We start from the raw sequence: 9,483 nt of genomic DNA on the forward strand, positions 1-9,483 counted from the left end.
GAGCATGTTATAAGTTAATATTTTCGAAATATATTATATTTGCATTAGAGAGTACAATTCACACATCATGGATGCAAAAGGATAAACAATCAACATATCACTACTGTTTCAAAGGTCTGACTATGGAGCTAACTAAATCAGGCTATAGAGAGCCCAAGAGTGGAAATGGAGATGTTCTACCTAGAGCTTCATGGTCTACTAATCGAAAGATTCAGCACCAACTTAATCAGGAAGAAAAAAACTATCTTATGTGTGCTATATCTAGACCCGAACATGACAAAGTTCATAAATGCAATAAATTTAAGGACATTTAGGATACTTTGGCTCTAACGCGTGAAGGATCTTTCCAAATTAAAGAATCAAATATTAGTGTACAGATTCACTAGTATGAATCAATGAAAATGGGAGATCATTATTGGGGAACAAAGCTACCATGGCACATTTTACATATTTTATATATTTTACATATTTTTCACATTTAACACATGTTGAATTGTTTTTCAACATGTGTTTATTAACTTGTTAGCTAGTTAGTTTACACTATAAATAAGGCTTTTCACGCCTTAATCAATAATGAGAAAAATTCACAACATTCATTTTATGCTTCCACATTATTTTTGCAACATGGTATCAGAGCAATTATTATTATTTTGATAGCTTCCACTTATACTTCCCTTCAAAGATTCATCAAAAGTTCAACAACAAATCATCTTTGGAGGTTCTCAATGTAAAGAAGTTTGATGTTGCGATTTCTCTTCTTCATCAGCATCATCATAATGCATCATCTTCTTCTATGGTGGTTGAGAAATCCACGAGAGGCTTGATTATCATCATCTTCTCAGACCCCATCATCAACAAGAATAGTCACAAAATCACTAAGTCGCCTAGGCTTCTTCAACAACAGTAGCAGCATATAGTACATATAACATTTTGTATTGAGTCTAATATTGAGATGACTACAATATTTACATCATTTCTCTTCAAGTCTATTTTCTTCTTTTTGATAGCTTCCATTCCTTTAACATGAAGATCATGTTTGGTGATGCTTTAACATAAAAAAGAAAGGGCTTAATAAAAACAAGAAACTCATCAAGAATCTAGCCAAGAAGTACCATGACTTTCTTACATCTAAAGCTATCATCAAGAAAATTTATCGTCTTTTGGGCCCCAGTTTAAACAAGGTAGGTAAAATTTCAACATTGGTCACTCATCAGGAATCCTTGGAATCAAAAGTTAATGAAAACAAAGCAATGGTGAAGTTTCAACTTAATAAAAGTTCCTTGTATGGATGTTGTTGTTGGAAGTTGTGCAATGGATGAGAAGCAGAACTTCCAAAACGTACAACTTAGTCTTAATTTCTATCTCTCCTTATTGAAGAAAAAAAAGAACTAAGGCAGCATTTTCAGGTTTGGATGAAGGTATTTTCAATGGCATGTCCACAACAATATTTGTTTCTTTCAATTACCTTATTTCCTCTTTTATCAATGACAACAAGAATCTACATACTATTCCATCTATTACTCTAAATTATTTCTCATTTCTTTATTACTCTAGTTTCTTTACTCCTCTATCTCTCATTAAACACACAACATTATAGTGTGTAATTTTTTCCTCATTGAAGCAACATATAAAGATCAAGATTAAGAACCATCTCATTTATTTCCTTCACCCGTTATGATTGGTTTGCTTCTGTCAAAAATATGGTTAAGCGTTGGATGAAATTGCTTCTGCCAAATGGTGGTTAAGCGTCAGTATTGCTTCACATTCAGATTTCAAGACTGGGAGACGAAGATTCCCTCACCAGCAAGAGGAGGTATTAGAGTATGTGTGGTGTTTATCACAGTCATTTCAATCTTGGAATGCTTGACACATTCCAACTTGAGTGGGGGGGTGTTAAAGTTGTTAGTTGAATTCAGTTTGTTAGTTGTAATATTGTTTTTGTTAATCGATTAAGAGTTCAATTAATCGATTAACTAGTTAGTTATTAGTTAGACATTGAAGTATATAAAGGGTGATTCCCTTATTCCTTGTAACTCAATTCATTATAGAAAGTTTCCATTTTCTCATTCATGATTTTCTCTCATACTTCTTGATTCATCATGAAGTCTTTTTTATGCCTCCTACCATTTTAACATGGTATCAGAGCCTTCATCCTGAAGGTTTTGGTTACTTTTGCGCATTCTCTACAATTATTATTATCTTTCTCTTCTAATATTCATCTTCATCGACACCACAATCAAATGCATTCAAGCCCAACAGAAAAAATGTATGTTGTTATTGGTAATGATGTGTAACATGGATTAAAGACTCTGGTTTGGGCTCTCAAGAAATGGAATTCTCAACCAATTTCCATTAATTGTTATTCTCCATGTCACTTACAACATTTCCATGGATTATGTTTACACACCATTTGGGAAACTTCCAGCGAGTTCTATGAATGATGAGAAACTTGAAGTTCTTAGGAAATATGAGGAAGAGAAAATCAACAAGTTGCTTTCTAAATATGTTTCTTTGTGTGGCAAGGTTCCTATAGAAATTCTTGAAGTAGAGAAGTTTGATGAATCTATGCAAAAGCACATCATAGACTTGATCATTGGTCTAGGAATGAACAAGATCAACAACATCAACAACAACAAGATCAACAACAACAACAACAATTAGATCAACAAGATCATCATCAACAACAACAACAAGAAGATCAACAAAAACAACAACCATACACACTCTATCATCACACTATCAATCTTGTCCAAAGAACAAGAAGAGATGTATTTTCTTGGGTTCTTTTGCATATTCAAAGAATCCTCCAACAATGTAAAACCATGGGAATATGGTCAAGATTTCTGACCAGGAAAATAATGAAGTGGTTGAGAAAATCCAATCACATCAGGATCGAGATTCTGATCTATCACATTGTTATCAAATCAAATTATCAAGCTGGAGTCATTAACATTTACCCTCTAGCTTGAGGGAGGCTATTAGAGAACAAAGCTATCATGGTACATTTACATATTTTACACATTTTACATATTTTTCACATTTACACATTTAATACATGTTGAATTGTTTTTCAACATGTGTTTATTAATTTGTTAGCTAGTTAGTTTACACTATAAATAAGGTTTTTCATGCCTTAATCAATAATGAGAAAAATTCACAATATTCATTTTATATTTCCGCATTATTTTCACAATAATCATGAGACTATAGACCAAACCTTTGGTAGAATCCAAACCATCATAAATAGTCTTAGGTCAATTGGCAAGGTGTGTGGAAATAGAGACCATGCCAAGATGCTGCTTATATTTCTCTCACAATAGTAGAGACCTAAAGTCACAACTATACAAGAAGTTGAGGATCTCAATGTTCTCATAGTGGAGTACCTTTTAGGATTCCTAAAAGTTCAAAAATTTGAACTTAGTGCAGAAAAATATCCAAATAAAGAAAATAAATTTCCTTGAAGGTTAAGCAATCCCATTCCCCGGGAGAGTTCAAAGTTAAATAAGCATAAACTCGTGACAAGATTATCAGATTTTAAGTTTAAATCCCACTCTTTTTGTGATGCATGTCGAAAGGGAAAAAATCAAAGGATATTTTGAATCCAAGAATATGGTCATTACCTCAAAACACTAGAGTTTCAACACACTGGTCTTTTTGGTCAAACAAGAAGTGCATCTATCAATGGAAAGAAATATGGTCTCATCATTTTAGCAGACTATACTAGATGAACATGGGTCATGTTGTTAGCTCTACGTACAAATCTTTCAAGGTCTTTTAAATATTTTGCAATCATGTACAAAATGAAAAAGGCATGTGTATCACTTCCACCAAGGAGTGACATTGTGGAGAGTTTGAAAATCAACTATTCATGAAGTTTTATGTGGATTCTGGAATAATCCATAACTTCTCAATCGGAGAACAACAACAAAATGGGATGGTTTAACGGGAAAAATCTCCAAGACTACTAGAACATTTTTAATGATAACTTCATTCCTAAGCACTTTTGGGATGAAACTGTTAATAGAATCTGCTACATTCAAAATAAAAATATACATCCGACCTATTCGAAATAAAACTCCTTATAAATTGTGGAAAGGTTGCAAACCCAACATATCATACTTTCATCCTTTTGGTTATAAATGTTATATATTAAATACTAAGGATCAATTAGGAAAGTTTAATGAAAAAGTTGACAATGAAATTCTATTGGGATATTTTGAAATCTCTAAAATATTTATAGTTTATAATTCTAGATTTTCGGTTGTAGATAAATATGTCCATGTGAAGTTGGATGACAAACAAAATGATAAGAAATTACGAGAGTTAGATATCGTCCTCAAGAATTCATTATTGGGAACCTTAGTGATATATGGTCAAGACAAGATCAATTTTCATAGAGGCATAACATTTTGCATCAGCATCTAAAATAAGACCAGAGAACATATATGATGCTCTACTTAATGAAGACTAGATTCAAGCCATTTAACAAGAATTGAACCAGATCCAGAGAATTGTTTTTGGACACTCGTTCCCTGACCTGAAGGCAAGTCAATTATTGGAACCAAGTGAGTTTCCAAGAACAAATTTAAAGAGGAAGGTAATATAGTAAGGAATAAAGCTAGATTGGTTGCACAATATTTATTCTGAAGAAGAAGGTATAGATTTCACTGAAACATTTGCACTAGTAAAATGATTATAAGTTATTTGCATTTTACTATCTTTTTCTACACATCATAATATTATGTTTTATTAGATCTAGTGGTGTAAGTCCATGCTAGATTTCTAGGATGACCAAAAGGTCAAGGTTCCATTTCTGGGAGCAGTACTTATCGGGAGGGGCAACTACGAACCCCGAAAGGGATTAATTCATTATCCAAAAGGGTGAAAGATACCCTTTGTAATACCGAAAATGGATGTAGAAATTTTAATATAGAATGGGTTGATAAATGAAGAAGTATATATTGCAGAACCCTTGGTCTTCGAATACCAAATCACTTATATAAGCTTAGAAAGGTCTATATGGCCTGAAATAAGCAACCATAAATTGCTATGAAAGGCTCGGTTCATTTTTCATGATGAATGGATTTTAGAGAGGAAACGTTTACACAACCTTATTTAGAAAATCATATTTTGAGGATCTCATAGTTGTACAAATATATATGGATTATATTATTTTTGGTGCAACTAATAAATTTTCGTACCAAGATTTGTCTAAGCTAATGTAGGTTTGAAAAGAGCATGATTGAAGAACTGATGTTCTTTCTTGAACTTCAAGTAAAGAAAACTAATGAGGTGTACATTATTAGACAAAATACACCAAGCATATTCTAAAGAAGTTTATGATTAATGATTCTAAATTAATGAGCACTATAATGTACCCTATGTATATTCTGAAAAAAACGATGACAATCATAAAAATTTAGACCATAAGATATAGAGGTATAATTAAATCTCTCTTATAATTAATTACATCTAAACCTGATATCATGATCAATGATTGTTTATGTGCTCGATTTAAAGTTCATCCAACTCATCCAAGAGTGATACACTTATCAACTATTAAAAGAATATTTAAATATTTGCACGGTATCACAATCTTAGTATATGTTATAAGTAAGATGTTGAGTATAGATTAGTTGGATTCTACTATACTGACTATGTTGAAGACAAAGTTGGAAGAAAAAGCATTGGTGGAAGATGTCACTTCATTGGTAATAATCAAGTCTCATGGTGTAGCCAGAGGTGAACATTTATCAATAGATAAAGATGAGTATATGTCTAATGCTAGTTGTTCTAAATTGATGTGCATCAACCACCAACTAGAGACATAATTGATATTAGTATTGTATTAATCTTTTAAAAAATCCAATCTTTTAAAAAATCCAATTTTAAATTCTAGAACCAAGTGTATAGAAATTAAGCACCATCATTAGAAATAATATATAGAAAGGCATAATTGATATTTAATTTGTTAACATTGATCATTTGTGGGAAACATCTTTACTAAACCTCTACTCGCTGATCGATTCATTTTCATTCGAAAAATTTTGAATGACTTATGTGGAATTCTCAACTATTCACTTAGTTCAGAGTACTTTGTTAAGTTTAGAACTTGGTAGGTAAAAAATACTTAGAAGGTAAAGAATACAACTTATATGGAATGACTTGGTAGGTAAAGAATATTTAGTTAAGCTTAGGACCTTGAGAAGCTTGGTTTAGGAAGAATACTTAGTTGTTAGAGCCTAGAGAGGTCTAGTGTAAAAAAGAATACTTTGTTTGTTAGAGCCTAAAGATGATTGGCATAAAAAAGAATATTTGCCTAAAGATGTGTTGACTATTTATAACTATTTGGGAAATTATAGAAAATTGTTCTACGGAAAGGATCTGAGGTAGCTATTGAGAGTGAGCCATGATAAAAATGTATGTTATTTTCTCTATCCATTAACTTTTTACTACTTTTGAATATTACTAATTGTGAAAATTTAAATTTATAGCGAGATAACATTCTTGAAACAATTTCATTTTTCCATAACTTTAAAATTGCTTATAAAAAAGTTTTATTAAGGATTAATTTTAAAAAAATGAAACCTAGACCAACCCCTGATGCAAGGGTCAAGATAAGATAAGAAAGTCTTGTGACTAGGGCTAAAGTCAAATTAGGATCACTCAAGCTTACCAAAGACACCATTGACCCTGGAGACGACAATCAGGAAGGATATTTATGTCCTTAAACTTAGTTTAGTTTATTTTATGTGTTTAAGCTTTGATAAATGATAATTATTTTTCATGGGTAGTCTTAGGATCTATTTCATTATATGTTTAAGTATTTTATTTATTTTCAAATAAAGTCTTGTAAATTGGGGTTGAGAATTTAAATTAATTATTCCTTGTAATATTGTCCAATAGTGGCTAAGTATTTAATCTAGGCTAAGTCATATGGCACGTGATCAAGGCCAAGAGTGAACAAGGCTAAGGAGTATTCAAACTTGGAGAGGATTAGGCTAAGGGAGATGGCGCCAATCGTGGAGAAGGGTGTTCTAGGTGCCTCATCATTTTGAAATTGGCATGGTTTGAAGTTGAAATTCAAAGCATGGGCAAATCTTAAAAAGATAGGGCACGACAAGCAACTAGAATTGATCAAAGAAGGAGATATCACAAGAGATAATTCGGCCAAGCAACTCAAATTGAATTGGAGATGGTCAAATCCTTGAAGATAAAGAGAAGATAATGCGAAGATAAAAAGCCTAAACTCGACTAGCTAATTCAAAGGGAAGTTGGCAAAGGAGATAAGGTGGTCAAATCCAAATTTAACCAACACCTACTTTGCATAAAATATTGGCCTAATTAAATTTGGCAAGGTATTTTTTTTTAACTCAACTTGTCGTGGAGTTTTCAAGCTAGAGGGCAACTCAAAATTCAAACACCAAATCTTCAAGGCATTCCGAACATTCAAATCATGCATCAATTTGACTCAATCCAACCATAACAAATTCGGCCAACCATTTCCAAAGTCTAAGGAGCCGTATGAGTAAGGACTTGACCAAGCTAATTCAAAATCAATACATTAACTTGAATTCGGCCAAGCTTTTCAAGCCAAGTGACATGTGAATTTCTCAAGCCAACCCTAGACGATCTCGGATAAATCTAGGGCAAGATTTATCTTCAACAAATTCAACCAACAAGATTCAAAATTCAAATGGACACATGACTAAGCACTCAAAGAATTCGGCCACACACTCAAGATACAAGTCAAAACCGAATTGATCAAGTCAAGGATTTTACCATGTTTAGTTAGGATTTTATTTTGAATTCAAATTACTTTGTTAATCATCTTTTCTAGCCTAAGTGTTTCCTATATGTAACCGTGATGGTGGATGAATAAAGTGAAGTTTTGAATTCATTAAAAATTTGATTGTTTTAGTTGAGAGTTATCTCCTAAGCTATCTTTGGTCGTGACCATTATCTTATTTTTATCAAGCATTCTTGTTTGTGGCGAACCTCATTGGCTTATCAGGTTGCTTGCCCCACCATCTCATATCTTATCCACCTTCCCTTGTGCCTTACACACACACCAAATTCCCCAAGCCAAACCGTCAACACAAACCATAAGCTTAAATACTTGGTCTAACCATGACCAAAACCACCCACCTACCCTAACCCGTGACCACACACACATTATTACATAGCCAAATAACTCCACTTAGTCTAAACCGTGGCCAACTCTCCCACTTGACCATAAAAATAAATCAAGACACACATCAAACCACATACACCAACCCCAAACTGAGATCAACCCCCATCCACACACCCCCAATCGAATCCACATCCAAGTTGACAACACTTTATTGTTATCTTTCAAGCTAATAAACGATCCAAAACAAAGATACCCCAAAGAAGTTGTCATAAAAAACGCATAACTCAATATCCTTTTTATGTTTGCCTGTACCAACTTTAACCAAGAAAAAATGAAAAGATTCTGCATTAGGGCCGGGGAATTATGATGCTGGGGTTTGGGTTGTTTTTCAGAGTAGGTATATGAGTTTGAGAGAGAAGGAAGCAGGAAAGGAAAGAGCTAAATATATTTTCAGATTAAAAAAGAAAAAGAAAAAAAAATATGCACAAAAGTTGTATACATTGTTAGACCTTCAATTCGTCATCTATCAATCATTTTAATTATCATTGACTCTTCGAAAAAGCAATACAGATGATGATGAATTGATATTACACTAAAAAATATCTAAATTTAAAAAGATCTGATCCAAAATACATTTCCATTTTGAGAAATCATTTGTTAACCTGACTGCCCAAGATTAGCACAATTTTGATGCACCGTCCAAACATTAACTATTGAAAGTTGCTGGAATTCGAGAACCATCTAGGTATATTCCTTCTATCCACTCCTCTAAAAAAAATTAAATGTTGTTTTATCTGTCTTTGAAATTGTTATGATCAATCATATTCGTTCTTGACAATCAAAAGATTAATTTATTTTCTACTTCCTACATTGATTAATCAACTTGGGTTCGTAACGTTATTAGTGCATGTTACTTACACAATGATCATATATAAACTATTATGGAAAGGGTGTTTGTGATAAATCACATACTTGTTTTATCCTCCTACAATTTTTTTATAAGATGGTTGATGTGGATTAAGAATGAGAAAAAACTATTAAACATGTCAATAATTGTATTGAAAATTGTCATTCATAAAACCAAATCATTTCTTCTTCCTAATCAAATTTTTCTAGTGATTATATACATATACATAAAACCTTGAAAATTGTTGGAGTGTATATATATACATAAAACTTTGAAAATTGTTCGAGTGAATATATACATAATCAAGCATCATGGTTTAGGCAAAGGTAGAGCATTGTTGAATTACTAATATATACATTATCAAATGTCTAGTTCTAGTTGTTCTCAATTGACGCGCATCGACCACCAACTAGAAGACAAAATTGATATTAGTACCCCATTA

This window comes from Lupinus angustifolius, chromosome LG11, assembly GCF_001865875.1.
Source record: "Lupinus angustifolius cultivar Tanjil chromosome LG11, LupAngTanjil_v1.0, whole genome shotgun sequence".
NCBI lineage: Eukaryota > Viridiplantae > Streptophyta > Magnoliopsida > Fabales > Fabaceae > Lupinus > Lupinus angustifolius.